Source organism: Myxocyprinus asiaticus, chromosome 39, assembly GCF_019703515.2.
Source record: "Myxocyprinus asiaticus isolate MX2 ecotype Aquarium Trade chromosome 39, UBuf_Myxa_2, whole genome shotgun sequence".
In the NCBI taxonomy this organism is placed as follows: domain Eukaryota; kingdom Metazoa; phylum Chordata; class Actinopteri; order Cypriniformes; family Catostomidae; genus Myxocyprinus; species Myxocyprinus asiaticus.
Window position 1 is genome coordinate 7,155,546 of NC_059382.1, and position 14,791 is coordinate 7,170,336.

General features: G+C 45.5%; 1 pseudogene; it reads left to right on the top strand.

The window, feature by feature from the left end:
* The first annotated feature begins 11,926 nt into the window (after window positions 1–11,926).
* Window positions 11,927–12,485, top strand: LOC127429630 (prostaglandin D2 receptor 2-like; annotated as a pseudogene).
* Window positions 12,486–14,791: the final 2,306 nt, after the last annotated feature.

A 14,791-nucleotide genomic window follows, 5' to 3' on the forward strand; every position in this document is an offset into this window, starting at 1 on the left:
TCGAAAGCCGCCACCCTCCCCATCTCTGTGCACCACTCTTGAAATGACGTCCATCCCCTTAAAACAATCTGTCTGCTGATCATAACACTGGTTAGAACCCAGTTTTTTATGTGCCTGTCCCCTATATTGATGACCGCCCCATCGCCTAAAATACAGAGTCTGGGGCAAATAGAAATTTGAGTGCCCAATACGTCACACATAAAACTCTGAACCTTCAACCAAAATTCTTGAATCTTAACACACCACCAAAAAACATGGGTTGTGTCTCCATCTTCTGATTGGCATCGCCAGCAGGTGGGTGTGTCTTTAAGACCAAGTCTATAAAATCTAGAAGGGGTCCAATAGAATCGATGTAAAATCTTGAATTGCATTCTAGATTGCATTTTTTAGAATCCTAGCCCACACTCACTCCTCCAATACCAAGTTTAAATCTTTCTCCCATAATCTCTTGAGAGAAGTTAAAGCTCCGTCCCCCAGACTCTGAATTAGCAGGGAGTAATACACTGAGGCCTCATGACCTTTTCCAAAAGCAGTAATCACCATTCCCAGAGTATCTGCTGCTTTAGGGGGGTGTGTGCTACTCCCAAAAATAGTACAGAGCAGTTGGCACAGCTGTAAATACCTAAAGAACTGAGATCTGGGAATCCCACATGTTGAACCAAATTTTCAAAGGATATCAACACACCACTCTCATATAGGTCACCGAGTGTAGTAACCTCCCTCACAATCCACTCTGACCAGCAGAAAGGGGACTTATTAATACATAACTTTGGGTTCAGCCATATGCTCGAGGCAACATTTAAATAAATGTTCGAATTAAACACTCTGGACACTTTTGTCCATACCGAGTGCAAATGTGAGATAACGGGGTGTAACTTAACTTCTCCAGTTAGTTTGACAGAAAGACTTTGCAATGGCGAAATAGGGGCAAGAACTTCCTGTTCAGTACAAAACCAGGGAGGGGATCTCTCAGGTGGAAGTGAACAATGAGCCAAATGTCTGAGACCGAATGCATAATAATAAAACAAAATCATGTCAGTCGGCCTATACAATTTACTGAAATGTAATCTGGGACGTTTACCATTCCAAATGAAGGACTTCGCTATGCTATGAAATTGCTTGAAATAAGAGAGGGGGACATCTATAGGGAGAGACTGTAGCAGGTAGCTGAATTTTGTAAAACAATTCGTTTTAATAATATTAACCTTCCCAGTCATTGATATATGTAATGAAGCCCACCTGCCCACATCACTCAAAAACCTTTTCATTAAAGGGTCAAAATTAACTCTAACTAAATCACACAAATTTGCTGGTAATAAAATACCCAAATACTTAATGCCCTGTTTGGGCCACTAGGAGGTGCCCGGCTGAAAAGCCGTTACCGGGCAGTACGCTGTCAGAGACAAAGCTTCAGATTTAGACCAAATAACCCTGTATCCCGAGGCATAGATCTAGTAGGGTCGGAGACGAATAATAAAATATCATCTGCTTAAAGCAAAAGCTTATGCGCCACACCTCCCGCCATTAGCATCTGCTAATGGCAGCAGTTAAACTTGTTTTTAAGTTGAAGTAGGTAATTTTTTTTTTTACAGTGGAGTGGGTGAGAAACAGATCAATATTTAAGTCCTTTTTTTACTCTAAATCTCCACTTTAACTTTCACTTACAGATGTTGAAGTGAAACTAAACAGGATACCACATGTGACTTTGAGATGTAAAATGAAATGATAGTGAAAATTTGAGTATATAAAAAAAAAAGACTTTTTTCTCATCCATATGAATTATATTGTTTCTGAAGATATGGATTTAACCACTGGAGTCATATGGATTACTTTTTTCTTTTTTTCTTTTATGTGATACCTGCATTGTATGGACCTAGAAAGCTGAGACATTCTCCTAAAAATCTTTGTTTGTGTTCTGCAGAAGAAAGTCATACACATCTGGGATGGCAAGAGGGTGAGTAAATGATGAGAGAATTTTCATTTTTTGGTGAACTATCCCTTTGAATACAGTATTAATTTTAAAAATGTAAAATTGTAATGGTACATTACTAATGTTTTCATTTTTTATCAATCTAATGCATCCCTGGTGAACAGAGGCATCAATTTCTTTCCAAACCACAAATGTCTTAGTGTTTTCAAACTGCTGAATGGTAATGTATCTTGTAAGACCTCACAAATCATCATTCTCAAAGTGATTGAATAAAAATGGATGTTTAAATAAATGAAATGTCAATCAAATATGAATTTGACTAATTTATTACAAGTTAATTTTTTAACTTAACTTCTTAACCTAAACTGACTGTATAAGCCAATAGATTTTCTTATGGGGTAGCGTTAAGTGTAAACCTACATCGTGCACTACAACACTTTTGTTTGCTGAACAAATGCATAGTGTGCGTGTATGCTTTGTATAAAATGTGTTTTGGTTCCTCACAAGGTTTCTTCCTCAACCTTTTTAAACATCTTGTAGATTTTTCTTGAATCTTTTACCTTTGGCTTGCTTACTGAAGATTGTAAGGCATTAATCTTAAACTGAATTTGATCTAAAAGAACTCTTGCATGAACATAAGAGATGCTTTCTTATCAAGAGGGAAAAAAAAAGGAAAGGAATCTGTTTAAATGATACAAGTGGAAAACTATGAATTTATTTTTCTTATTTATAAAAAATAAAAAAATAAAAAATAAAAATCTTATTCATCCATAAATAAACAGAAGAGTATTGCAGGAATGGCTCAAATTGAGTAAAAGAGCATAATTTTTACAAAGGACCAAGAACATTTAAGTCTTCATCTGTATAATTTGTAATATATTACAACATTTTATTAATTGAATGTCTCTATAGTTTAGTACAGCAAATTTATTAAAAGATAAGATTAAATCAGGGCATGAGAGAACTAAACCATTTGATAACATTTGGCATGTATAACCTGAGCACCCTGCATTAATGGATGCAGTACACTCAACTTGACCTTTCAATTTTGAGAGGAGTAGCTGTCAGCAGGATGTGCTTGCAGTTGTGAAAACAAAAGCAGCATACATACTGCACATATGTCTAAATATTTTAGTCCTTCGATGTCGTTTTTTCTTTACAAGTTTTAACTAGACTCACAGGTAAAAATGAGTGGTTTTTGTCATTTCGGGAGCCATTTGATGAAAACGTCTTGGTTACTGATGTAACCTCTGTTCCCTGATGGAGGGAACGAGACGTTGTGTCAATGTAGTGACACTAGGGGTTCAATCTTGAGATCCCCAATCACCTTTGCTTAAAATAGAAAAGGCCAATGAAAATTGGCGAGTGGAATTTGCATGCCACTCTCCACCACGGACATACGGTTATAAAAAGAGATGGCGTGCATCACTCATTCAGATTTATGCTGAGGATCCAATAGAGAGTCCCGGCCATGTCAGCGGCTGGTTCAGCGTCGCGGCAGGAGGGACACAATGTCTCGTTCCCTCCATCAGGGAACAGAGGTTACATCAGTAACCAAGATGTTCCCTGTCTGTCACTCACTCGACATTGTGTCGATGTAGTGACACCAGGGGTTCCTATAGGAAATGCAGCAGGCGCTGAACCATGTCACGAGGCACGGAAGAGTGGACACGGCAAGCTGCGAGCGCTCAAACATGTCATGACCTTCCAGTGAGTTAGGTAAATCATCTCCCTAGTCCCGTTAAGGGGGGAGAAGGCACTTACCCAAGTAGGCTACCGGCGGTGCCTTTCTTAATTTGCTGTTAAGCAATCTCCTGCAGAGCACTTTCTAGAATAGTGCTGGGAAGTGCTCTACCCTCTCCAAGAAAGAGAGCACTACAGAGACCACATCCTGCCAGAGGGAGGTTAACATGTGGAGCATACCTCACATGGACTTATCAATGAGGAATGATACCACAGGAGGACCCTATCTACAGAGAGGGTACGCAGCACAGTGGCCGAGACAGGGAAAGCTCTGACGAGGGGAAACACAGGTTTCACCTAAGGGGGAAACCGAACAGTGGAAACTCATCATACGGGATTACCAAAGGGGAATCACCACGCATGGAGCACTGAGCTAAAAGCACACGGGCTCACCTGAAAAGGGGAATACCACGAGTACTGGGCCTGGTGGCATTACTCCCCTGCCAAGTTCATCACCGGACAGTGCTAAAGAATTAAAGAGGCATCCGGAGTTCACCGGTGTGGGGAACTGTTGTGGACAAAAAGCACACATTATCACCTTTGAAAAAGGAAAAAGGCACAATGCAAGCGGTACACCCAACCGGCCGCCCTATCTACCTGCTGTTACCGTGTAACACTTGGGTCAAAACTGGGTCTATGCGTAGATTATAAAACCTCGCAAAAGGTATTGGGCATAGCCCAACCTACAGCTCTGCCTACAGTATGTCTGCTAGAGAGGCCCCCCTTGCCAGTGCCCAGGAGGACGCAACACCTCTAGTGAAGTGCGCCCGGACCCCCAAGGGGCACGGCAAGTCCTGAGACTGGTATGCGAGAGAAATGGCATCCACAATCCAATGGGCCAACCTCTGCTTGGAGACAGCTTTCCCCTTCTGCTGTCCTCCAAAACAGAAAAAGAGCTGCTCTGAGCATCTAAAGTGAGCGCCACCAGGAGGGCCATCTTCAAAGACAGAGTGCTGAGCTCGACCTGCTCCAGGGGCTCAAACAGGGGTCTCTGTAGGGCAGGTAGGACCACAGAGAGATCCCAAGAGGGGATCGGGCGTGGTCTAGGAGGATTCAATCTCCTTGCGCCTTTGAGGAACCTGTTGATCAGGTCACGCTGTCATAAGGGACTGCCGTCCAGTGTATCGTGGTGAGCTGCTATGGCAGCCACATACACTTTCAGGGTAGAGGGAGACAGCTGTCTCTCCAGCCCTTCCTGAAGAAAAGACAGCACAGACCTGATGGCGCATCTCTGTGGGTCTTCCCCACAGGAAGAACACCAGTTAGTGAAAAGACGCCACTTCAAGGCATACAGCCACCTCGTAGAGGGGGCCCTTGCCTGAGTGATCATGTCTACCACCCCTGGGCGGGCCATGTCAGGACTGCCTCGAAGCCCGTCTGGGGTTCTTGGGGGCCGACTGATGGGCAGGTGGAGCCGACTTCCCGTGGGAGGATCTTTTTCTCTGAGGCCGGCTTTTGGGCTCCAATGGTACAGGAGCCGGGGCCGGCACCACAGGGGAACGGCTCTGGTGAGAAGCAGATGGGGTGTGGGACCTCGGTGGCCTGAAGGCAGCTGGGTCACACTATGGCAGGATGTGTTTAATTGCCTCTGTCTGCTTTTTCACCGTCAAGAACTAATGGGTGAAATCCTCGGTGTCGCCAAAAAGACCCCCTTGGGAGATGGGTGCATCAAGGAAATGGAGTTTCTTGGCATCACGCATCTCTGCAAGGTTGAGCCACAGGTGTCACTCTTGGACCACAAGCACGGACATCTTCCGCCCCAGGGTGCGCACCGTGACCTTTGTCGCATGTAAGGCGAGGTCGGTCGCAGTGTGCAGTTCCTGCATCAGCCCTGGGTCGGTCCTACCCTCGTGCAGGTCTTTTAGTGCCTTGGCCTGGTGGACCTGCAGGATGGCCATGGCATGCAGGGCAGAAGCGGCCTGATCCACGGCCTTGTAAGCCTTCATCATTAAAGAAGAAGAGAACTTACAGGCCTTGGAAGGGAGCCTTGGTCAGTCACGCCAGGTGGCTGCACCCTGCAGGCATAAATGCACCGTTACTGCGCGCTCTACCTGGGGAAGCTTGACATATTGCTTAGCCGCTCCGCCGTTGAGGGTAGTCAGAGTGGACGAGCCCGTGAAACGTGTATGGACAGTAAAAGTTGCCTTCCATGACTTCGTTAGCTCCTCGTGCACCTCCGGGAAGAAAGGCGGGGCACGGCCGTGAGTCACGCTTCGAGCCCAGAAACCAATCATCCAGCCGTGAACGCTCAGGGCAGGGTGGAGGGTTCCACTTTAGCCCGATGTTCGCAGCCGCCTGGGAAAGCATGGCTGCCATCTCAGCGTCCGACTCATCCTGTGCTCTACCACCCGTGGGCAGGAGCTCAGAAGATTCATCCGCTTCTGATAGCAGAAGCCCACCCTCCGATGCCGCGACCAAAAGCTCATCCTCATTGTGAGCCGCAAACGACACATTAAACCCGCCCTGAGGCAGACCGCCTGCATCGCTCGACAGCTCGTCCGGACAGAATGAGCGTGCTGGGGGATGGGAGATCTTTAAAAAGTTGCCAAGCATTTGCGCAAGCTCTTTTAGAAGGAAATATACTCTTTCTAATATACTCTTTTAACACCTGCAGACTCAGGCTGCCGAAGCGCCCAGGGGAAACACAGCACTCAACCGTGTGAGGGTGAACGCTGATATGCAGCATAAAAATCCAGCAGCATAGCAAAGAGTGGTCTTTAATGAAAGTATATTCAAAGTACTTTTCACATTATGCATGATATGCTTGTCTTTGAGCATGGTAATCCTTCATGTTTTAAACCTGTATCTTCCATTTTGTTCCCAATTACAAGTAAAGTTATAAGAGTCATTCCAAAGAAGTGTGCTTCCCTATCTGTCACTCACTTGACGTTGTGTCGATGTAGTGACACTAGGGGTCACTCTTGGGAGCCCGAGACACCTCTGGTCTTTGATAAAAGGCCAATGAAAATTGGCGAGTGGTATTTGCATGCCACTCCCCCGGACATACGGGTATAAAATGAGCTGGTATGCAACCACTCATTCAGATTTTCTCTTCGGAGCCAAACAGTCATGCTCATTTCATGCTGAATTTCTACTGTTCATTCACCTCTTGTGGATCTGACGGCGCATATCAGCGGCTTCTCCCTCCTCTGCACTGGTGCACTGCAGAGAACGCCCCTGGGCGCTTTGGCAGAAAAAAGAGAGTATATTTTCTGAAAGAGTTTAATTCTCTAAAAGAGTATATTTCTCTAACAGAGCGACACACACGGAACGTCTTTTTAAAGATGCGTCTTTTTAAAGATACCTTTCTGATTGTGTGTTATTCCTGCTTGCGGTCGTTATCTCTCAACTTTGGATAGTCATGATCACTGTCTTTTGTGGCTGGGCGCGACCCACACGGAGGCAGCGTTCGCGGATGGTTCATGTTCTCACTGCGAGAACATGACCATGGCAACGTTGCGGTCATGGCTTGCTTTCATAAGAAAGCAAGCCACCCCAGCGGCTCCCTGCCGAGAGTGGAGAGTGGAACCCTCCACTCTCCCCTGAACCCTTGTGGCTCGATGATTTGTTCCTGGGCTCGCGGCGCCGCTCAAAGCAGCCACGCCCCGCTCCAGTGCCTTTCTTCCCGGAAGTGCACGAGGAGCTGACGAAATCATAGGGGGCACCTTTTACTGCCCGGTCCCAATTCCTCAGTTCCCCCGCCCTCACTACCCTTGATGGCGGGGCAGCCAAGAGTTATACGGCGATTCCCCCGGTGGATAAGGTGCTTGCGGTGCACCTATGCCCGCAGAGCACCGCCACCTGGCACGGATGCCCAAAGCTCCCATCCAAGCCCTGTAGGTTCACATCGACCCTGATGGCTAAAGCCTACAGCACTGCTGGACAAGCCGCCTCTGCCCTGCACGCCATGGCTCTCCTGCAGGTCCACCAAGCCAAGGCGCTAAAAGAATTGCACGAGGGTAGTTCCCCCCCAGATCTGATGCAGGAACTGCGCTCGGCGACCGACCTCGCTCTCCAAGCGACGAAGGTCACGGCTCGGTCTCTCGGGTGGACGGTGTGCACATTAGTGGTCCAGGATAGCCACCTTTGGCTCAACCTGGTCGAGATGGGTGAGGCCGACAAGACACGGTTCCTTGTTGCCCCCATTTCCCAGGGCTGGCCTATTCGGCGACACCGTCGAGGACTTTGCCCAGCAGTTCTCGACGGTGAAGCAGCAGATGGAGGCTATACAGCATGTCCTGCCCCGGCATGGCTCAAGATCCCGCTACCCCGTCTGCTCGTCGCCAAGGGCATCCCCCTGCGGTGACTGCACCGGCTCCGCCGCAGCCCGCCCCTTCAGCCCGGCCCCGGCGTGGAGCCCACCGCAGGAAGCAGACGCCACCCGTCTCACAGTCGGCCGCTAAGAACCCACGGAGGTCATCAAAGCGCCCCTGAGACGGGCGACCCAGGGTCGAAGAAACCCACTCACCTGGAGCTGGTAAGAAGACCACTCCATCCCCCAGTGGAGGGCCAGTTGGAGAATCTTTTGTTGCCTTTTTGTTTGATTTTGCCGCATGCCCAAGTGGCTGCGGTACCCAAAAGTTCAGCAAAAGAGCGTCTTCCTTCTTCCCTGGGTCACATACCCAGTGTGCACGGTCGTCATCACAACTACTGTCCACGGGTTTTTCCTTGCAGTATTGGTGCTCCAGCGGTGGTCTTCCTGCCCCTGAGTGCCCAGCTGTGGCACATATCCGCCCCCGATGTGACAGTCTCCACGGGTCACGAGGACAGGCCTCTTCCTCCCCTGTCCCAGGCTGTTCTGGGGGTGGTCACAAGGAGCCAGATAAGTGCTTCAATGTCTCTAGACTCAGCACGGCCAAGACATGGTGTGGCACCTCGAGCTCCACCCTGCCGTGAGGCCCCACCCCACACGTTAGTTCGGACAGACAACACGGCAACGATAGCATATGTCAACTGCCAAAGCAGTCTGCGCTCTCGTTGTATGTCACAACTCACCCACCGTCTCCTCCTCTGGAGCCAGCAGCACTTCAAGTCACTGCAAGCCACTCACATCCCAGGCAACCTCAACACTACAGCAGACACGCTGGCACAGTAGGTTACCCTCAGGGGAGAATGGAGACTCCACCCTCAGGTGGTCCAGCTGATTTGGAGTCAATTTGGACAGGCACAGGTGGACCTGTTCACCTCCCAAGAATCCTCCCACTGCCCGCTCTGGAACGCCCTGACCGAGGCCCCCCTCCTCATAGACGCGCTGACACACAGCTGGCCCCCTGGCCTGCGCAAATATGCGTTTCCCCCAGTGAGCGCAGACTCTGTGCAAGGTCAGGGAGGACGAGGAGCAGGTCGTCCTGGTAGCACCCTACTGGCCCACCCAGACGTGGTTCTTGAACCTCACCTTCCTCGCAACAGCCCCCCCCCGACCTAAGTAGTCTACCATCCGCGGTGGTAGACACGATCACTCAGACTAGGGCCCCCTCTACAAGGCACCTGTATGCCTTTAAGTGGCATCTGTTTGCTAAGTGGTGTTCTTCCCGACGGGAAGACCCCCAGAGATGCGTAGTCGGATCAGTGCTTTCCTTCCTGCAGGGGAGGTTGGAAGGGTGGCTGTCCCCTTCCACCTTGAAGGTGTACGTTGCCGCCATAGCAGCACACCACGCAGTCGACGGTAAGTCCTTAGGGAAGCATGACCTGATCATCAGGTTCCTGAGAGGCACCAGGAGGCTGAATCCCTCCAAACCACGCCTCGTTCCCTCATGGGAACAGAGAGCCCCCTTTGAGCTTTTACAGTCAGCTGAGCTTAAGGCACTCTCCTCGAAGACTGCCTTCCTAACTGCGCTCACTTCCATTAAGAGGGTAGGAGACCTGCAAGCGTTCTCTGTCAGCGAAACGTGCCTGGAGTTCGGTCCGGGCTACTCTCACGTGATCCTGAGACCCCGACCGGGCTATGTGCCCAAAGTTCCCATGACCCCTTTTAGGGATCAGGTGGTGAACCTGTGAGTGCAGCCCCAGGAGGAGGCAGACCCAGCCCTGTCGTTGCTGTGTCCGGTGCACGCTTTACGCATCTATTTGGATTGCACGCAGAGCTTTAGGATCTCTGAGCAGCTCTTTGTCTGCTTTGGCGCACAGCGGAAAGGAAGCGCTGTCTCCAAGCAGAGGATCACCCACTGGCTCATTTACGCCATAGCTATGGCATATCACGCCCAGGACATGCTGCCCCTGGTAGGGCTACGAGCCCATTCTACCAGGGGTGTAGCGGCCTCCTGGGCCCTGGCCAGGGGTGCCTCTCTAACAGACATTTGCAGAGCAGCAGGCCGGGCAACACCCAACACCTTTGCAAGGTTCTACAACCTCCGGGTGGAACCAGTTTCATCCCAGGTAGTGGCACGCAGTACAAGCGGATAAGCCCGGGATAGCCGGCCGGGTGTATCACTTGCACATAGTGCCTTCCACCTCTTTTGAGCTGAAGACGTGCGCCATTAATTCCCAGTAGTGTTCACAAACTATGTTCCCTGGTTGACTTCCTCTGAGCCCTGTGGCAGTCGAATTTTCGGAGAGACTCACTGCCGGCCCAGTACACGTGCTAACTAAGAGCCCTGTTCTGGGGTAGGTGCTGCGCATGTGGTGGTTCCCTGTAAGGTAACCCCATGCGATGCATATCTTCCACTAATTCGTTTCCCTGTTGGCAAACTGCGTCTTCCTTGGGCAGAGCCCCTCCGCCCCAGTCTCCACGTTTGTAGTAACTCCTCCACCATTGGGTTGGATCTACCTTGAGACTCTCCTCATGGTCATCAAGACCAGGTGACATATTTTTCCACTTAAATATCCCCCCCTCTCTTTGGGCAAGGTGTGGTCTCCGCGGTGTCCTCCCCTTGGGAGGGATACCCCCTGACTAGACCTGGTGGCCCAGTCGGATAATCCCCCTTCTTTTTTAGGGAGTGGAAAAAAAGAAGGGGAAATGAGGCCACAACTGGGTTAGCCTGTCTCTATCTCTTGGGTAGTCGACTTGTCCCCAAAGGGCCGTTCGACACTCATAATTATGTTGGGGGAGATTACGTGTCGGCCTGGTGCGCTGGCTACGAGGCACACAGTGGTCTGCCCATCACACACCGCCAGTTCATGTAACACAGTTCAGCCAGTTGTGGCATCTCTTATAGGGACCTCTAGTGTCACTACATCAACACAACGTCGAGTGAGTGACAAATAGGGAACGTCATGGTTACTTGTGTAACCTCCATTCCTTGATGGAGGGAAGGAGACGTTGTGTCCCTCCTGCCACAATGCTGAACTACCTGCTGAAATGGCCGGACCTTGTCTCAGCTCCTCAGCATAAAACCTGAATGAGTGGTTGCATACCTGCTCCTTTTATCCCCGTATGTCTGGGGGAGTGGCATGCAAATACCACTCGCCAATTTTCATTGGCCTTTTATCAGAGGTGTCTCGGGCTCCCAAGAGTGACCCCTAGTGTCACTACATCGACACAACGTCTCGTTCCCTCCATCAGGGAACGGAGGTTACGCAAGTAACCAGGACGATTTCATGTGCACTTTGTTATAACTCGGTACTGTTGTAAATTAAGTTATTTTTATGTCTGCCAAAGGAAACAAACAAATAATTGTTGCATTTTTGTTGTAAAACCCATATACTGAAAGACACTGAAAATTCATGATCTATGCCAGCTTTTGGGAAGGTATTTATGGCTAATTAAGTGAATATTGCAGAATCAGCTTACAGATTCCAGGTTAATTTTTTTTTTTTTTTTATTTTATTTTTTTTTTTTAATGTATTCATATACCTTGAATATTTCTAAACTTATATTAATTTAGCTACAATACTTATTTTACTATGTTATATTTTAATGATTTAAAGAAATAGTTCACCCAAAAAGGACAATTCTATCATCATTTACTCACCCTAATGTTGTTCCAAACCCATATGACTTTCTTTTATCCATGGAATAATTGACTTCAGTCAAATGTGTGGAGGGCAATGAAGTTCAGTACTAGTTAAATTAACTCAACTAAAAATTATATATATTATTTTATAAAATAATTATTTTTGATTATTGAGATATTTCAGGTTTATTTTTTATCACAAAGTACATGTAAATTAGGAAACTCAATTTCTCAACTTGGCGACTGCAGACTTCATATACCTCTTGACCCCAGTCATAGCCATTTGCTTGATGTTTAGCAATTGGCACGTACAGTACATGACTTCTTGATACAGTTTTTCGGGTTTATGACAAATCTAAATATGTTTGCAAGCATTTTTTTTTTTCTGCCAACTATCAGTCTGGGCCGATGCTTGTGCACATGGATGGCTGTGCGGACTCAGAATAAACTCTGGTCAAAGCCAGAATCATCTGCATTATTGTGTGGCTTTCATCCATCAGCTGCTGATGGTTCTCTTCATAGTTGACTACAAGTCTCTCATGTACATTTATGGTGGGCTTCCTGATCCCATTCCTGTTAACTGCATCTTCATACATAGCTATTGGAGTGCGGATCAAACACCTACAAAAAGTGAAGCAGTTCAGGGCTTACCGGGTCATTCTATATGTGATCCTGGCCTTTTTCATATGCTGGTTTCCTTTCCTTGTTTAATTTTTTGGGTGACAAGTGCAAGTGAGAATCAGTATAGGGCTCCAGAAGGACCTATATTATCATTAGTTATCTGCCTGGCTTTTCTGAACAGCAGTTTGAACCACATTCTATATGTGTTCATTTGTGAGTAGTATAAGGAGAAGCTTAAACAGCCCCTGCTGCTGGTGCTCGAGACAGATTTGACTGAAGATCATTTGAGTCAAGATTAGATTTAGATTCACTCATTTTTGGAATTAACTACTGTATGTACTGTATAAAAAGGAAGATTGTCCATATAAAAGGAGTTAATTCAGTTACCAGAGCAAATGACTGAACTTTAAACTGAGATTTAGACAGAGATTTCTTTCTTTATTATTTCATGTTATTATTTTGCAGCATAATGTAGTTTGGAAGAACATTGAAATTCATGCTGGTCTAAACTAGTCTATTTAGAAGGGTATACAGCTTCATGGAGTGCACATTTCTGCTAAGAAATAATTTGCTTTGGAACATGCTGTCATATTCCTTTACAACTCTTTACCTTTCGCTGTTTTGTTAATGTTAAGTCAATCTCATTTTCCCTGATCTTTATTCTGAATAAAAGCAAAGGTACAGTGTCAGTGTGTCAAAAATGCATGAATGTTGTCTGTTTTCACGGTGCAGTATAAATTGAAAAACATCTAATCTGGGTATTTCAGTCATAATTAAAATTAATTGGTTAATCTAATTCAGGGATTCTCAACGGGGGTGGAGCAACAGGATTTTTTTTTTTTTTACAGTGTACCAAGTTTGATGTGTGTGTGTTTGTACAGTAAAATAAACAAAGCATTATGCTATAGCTGTAGAAAAATTTACTTAAATTTCGGTCATTAAACTCTACATGGTGCAGGTAAGCTGTTTTCACTGCAGTGCACTGCGAGAGTTTTTGTCTGAAACCTTCCTCTTCCCCAGCACCACCTGTCAAGTTCTTCTTCATGGGGGATTGTATGTATGTATTTCTAATTGTGTAGCATCAGCATGTCTTTCATGTTTGACAAAGCATGTCCGTGTGTTTAGCCGTAGCAAGTCTCGTACTTGCTCTACAGAAGTGTAGAAGATTTAGTCCTCCAAGACCAAACCTACTAAATTGTCACATCCATTATAGTTCTTAAAACTATTCCAAGAGATGAACTGAAACAAAACACCACTTGCTGTAATGGAAAGATGACTGGAAAGACCCCTGTCTTCTTGTTCTCCCAATTTATTACAGCACCTGAAAAATCTACTCGTTTATCAATTGTTTTGCACATGTACCTCTTTAATCTTACTTAACTTTCACACAATAGACACATTTAGTATCAAGACATTTTGATTAAAAAAAATAAGATTTTTATCATTTTCTGGACACAGTTTGTCTTGCGCATACACAAGTGTCTGACTGACTTGTGTCTGACTGGCAAATTTCTGAAAACTAAGACCTACCACTTCGCTAGTATTCATGTTTCATTCACATGTTGCATTTGTGAGCTTTGATGATGATTAAATTCCACTGTACAAAGAGTGCAAATGACTGCACATTTCCCATTTTACGCGCGCACGTGAGTGAGTGAGTGAGTGAGTGAGTGAACAAGAAAGCGAGAGAGAGAGATCAAGGGGAGGGAAGGAGCAGCGCTGCTCTGAGATCAAATTTTTTAGAAAATTGTCAAATTAAATATATGCATTACTACACCATTAAAAATAATGGTGTTAAACGACTTATTTACTTGATTGCATGATTTTAAACGAGACCCCCAAGAATACGCAAGTTCCCCACACAATTAATTAAGTCAGTTAATTTCTGTGTTTTCTTTAGCTGTGAGCCTGTGAATAATTAAATGTGGTGTCCACTCCTCTTAACTTACCCTTAAAAGGACATTTAAGAGAGTGATAGGACACGGTGTGTGAGTTACAGTAAGGGAGTATCTACTAGCCAGTACTTGTTTATTATTTACTAACTCAGCAATCAAAGACATCAGAAAACTGGTAAGATTATTGGCTTTTTCACTTTAGCATTTTAACTTAAATGTTTAGTTGCTTTTGCACTAGTTTTTTAAGGTTTCTTAGTCCCCATATTTTTACTTTCTTGGTCAAATTAATTTTATATTTGCCTTTGATAGTCCTTAACTATTGATTTTGACCTGAAGCACTAAAGTATGTTAAAGATAATTTCAATATCAGTTGTTTTGGGTGGAATTTTTTATATGCTCTTTTATTCATTTTTACTCATATATACACTGTATTATATATATATATATATATATATATATATATATATATATATATATATATGAAGTCACTGTGCATATATACTGTATATACATATATATATATATATATATATATATATATATATATATATATATATATATATATATATATATATATATAATGATGTGCCTTTCTGCATACAGACTAACATACGTAGTTTAGATAAGATTTTAAATTCTGGCTAATCTTTTTTGTGTGTGTGTACTTTTTCACTTAATTTGCAATATTGGGGTCCTTTTCATTTAAGAAA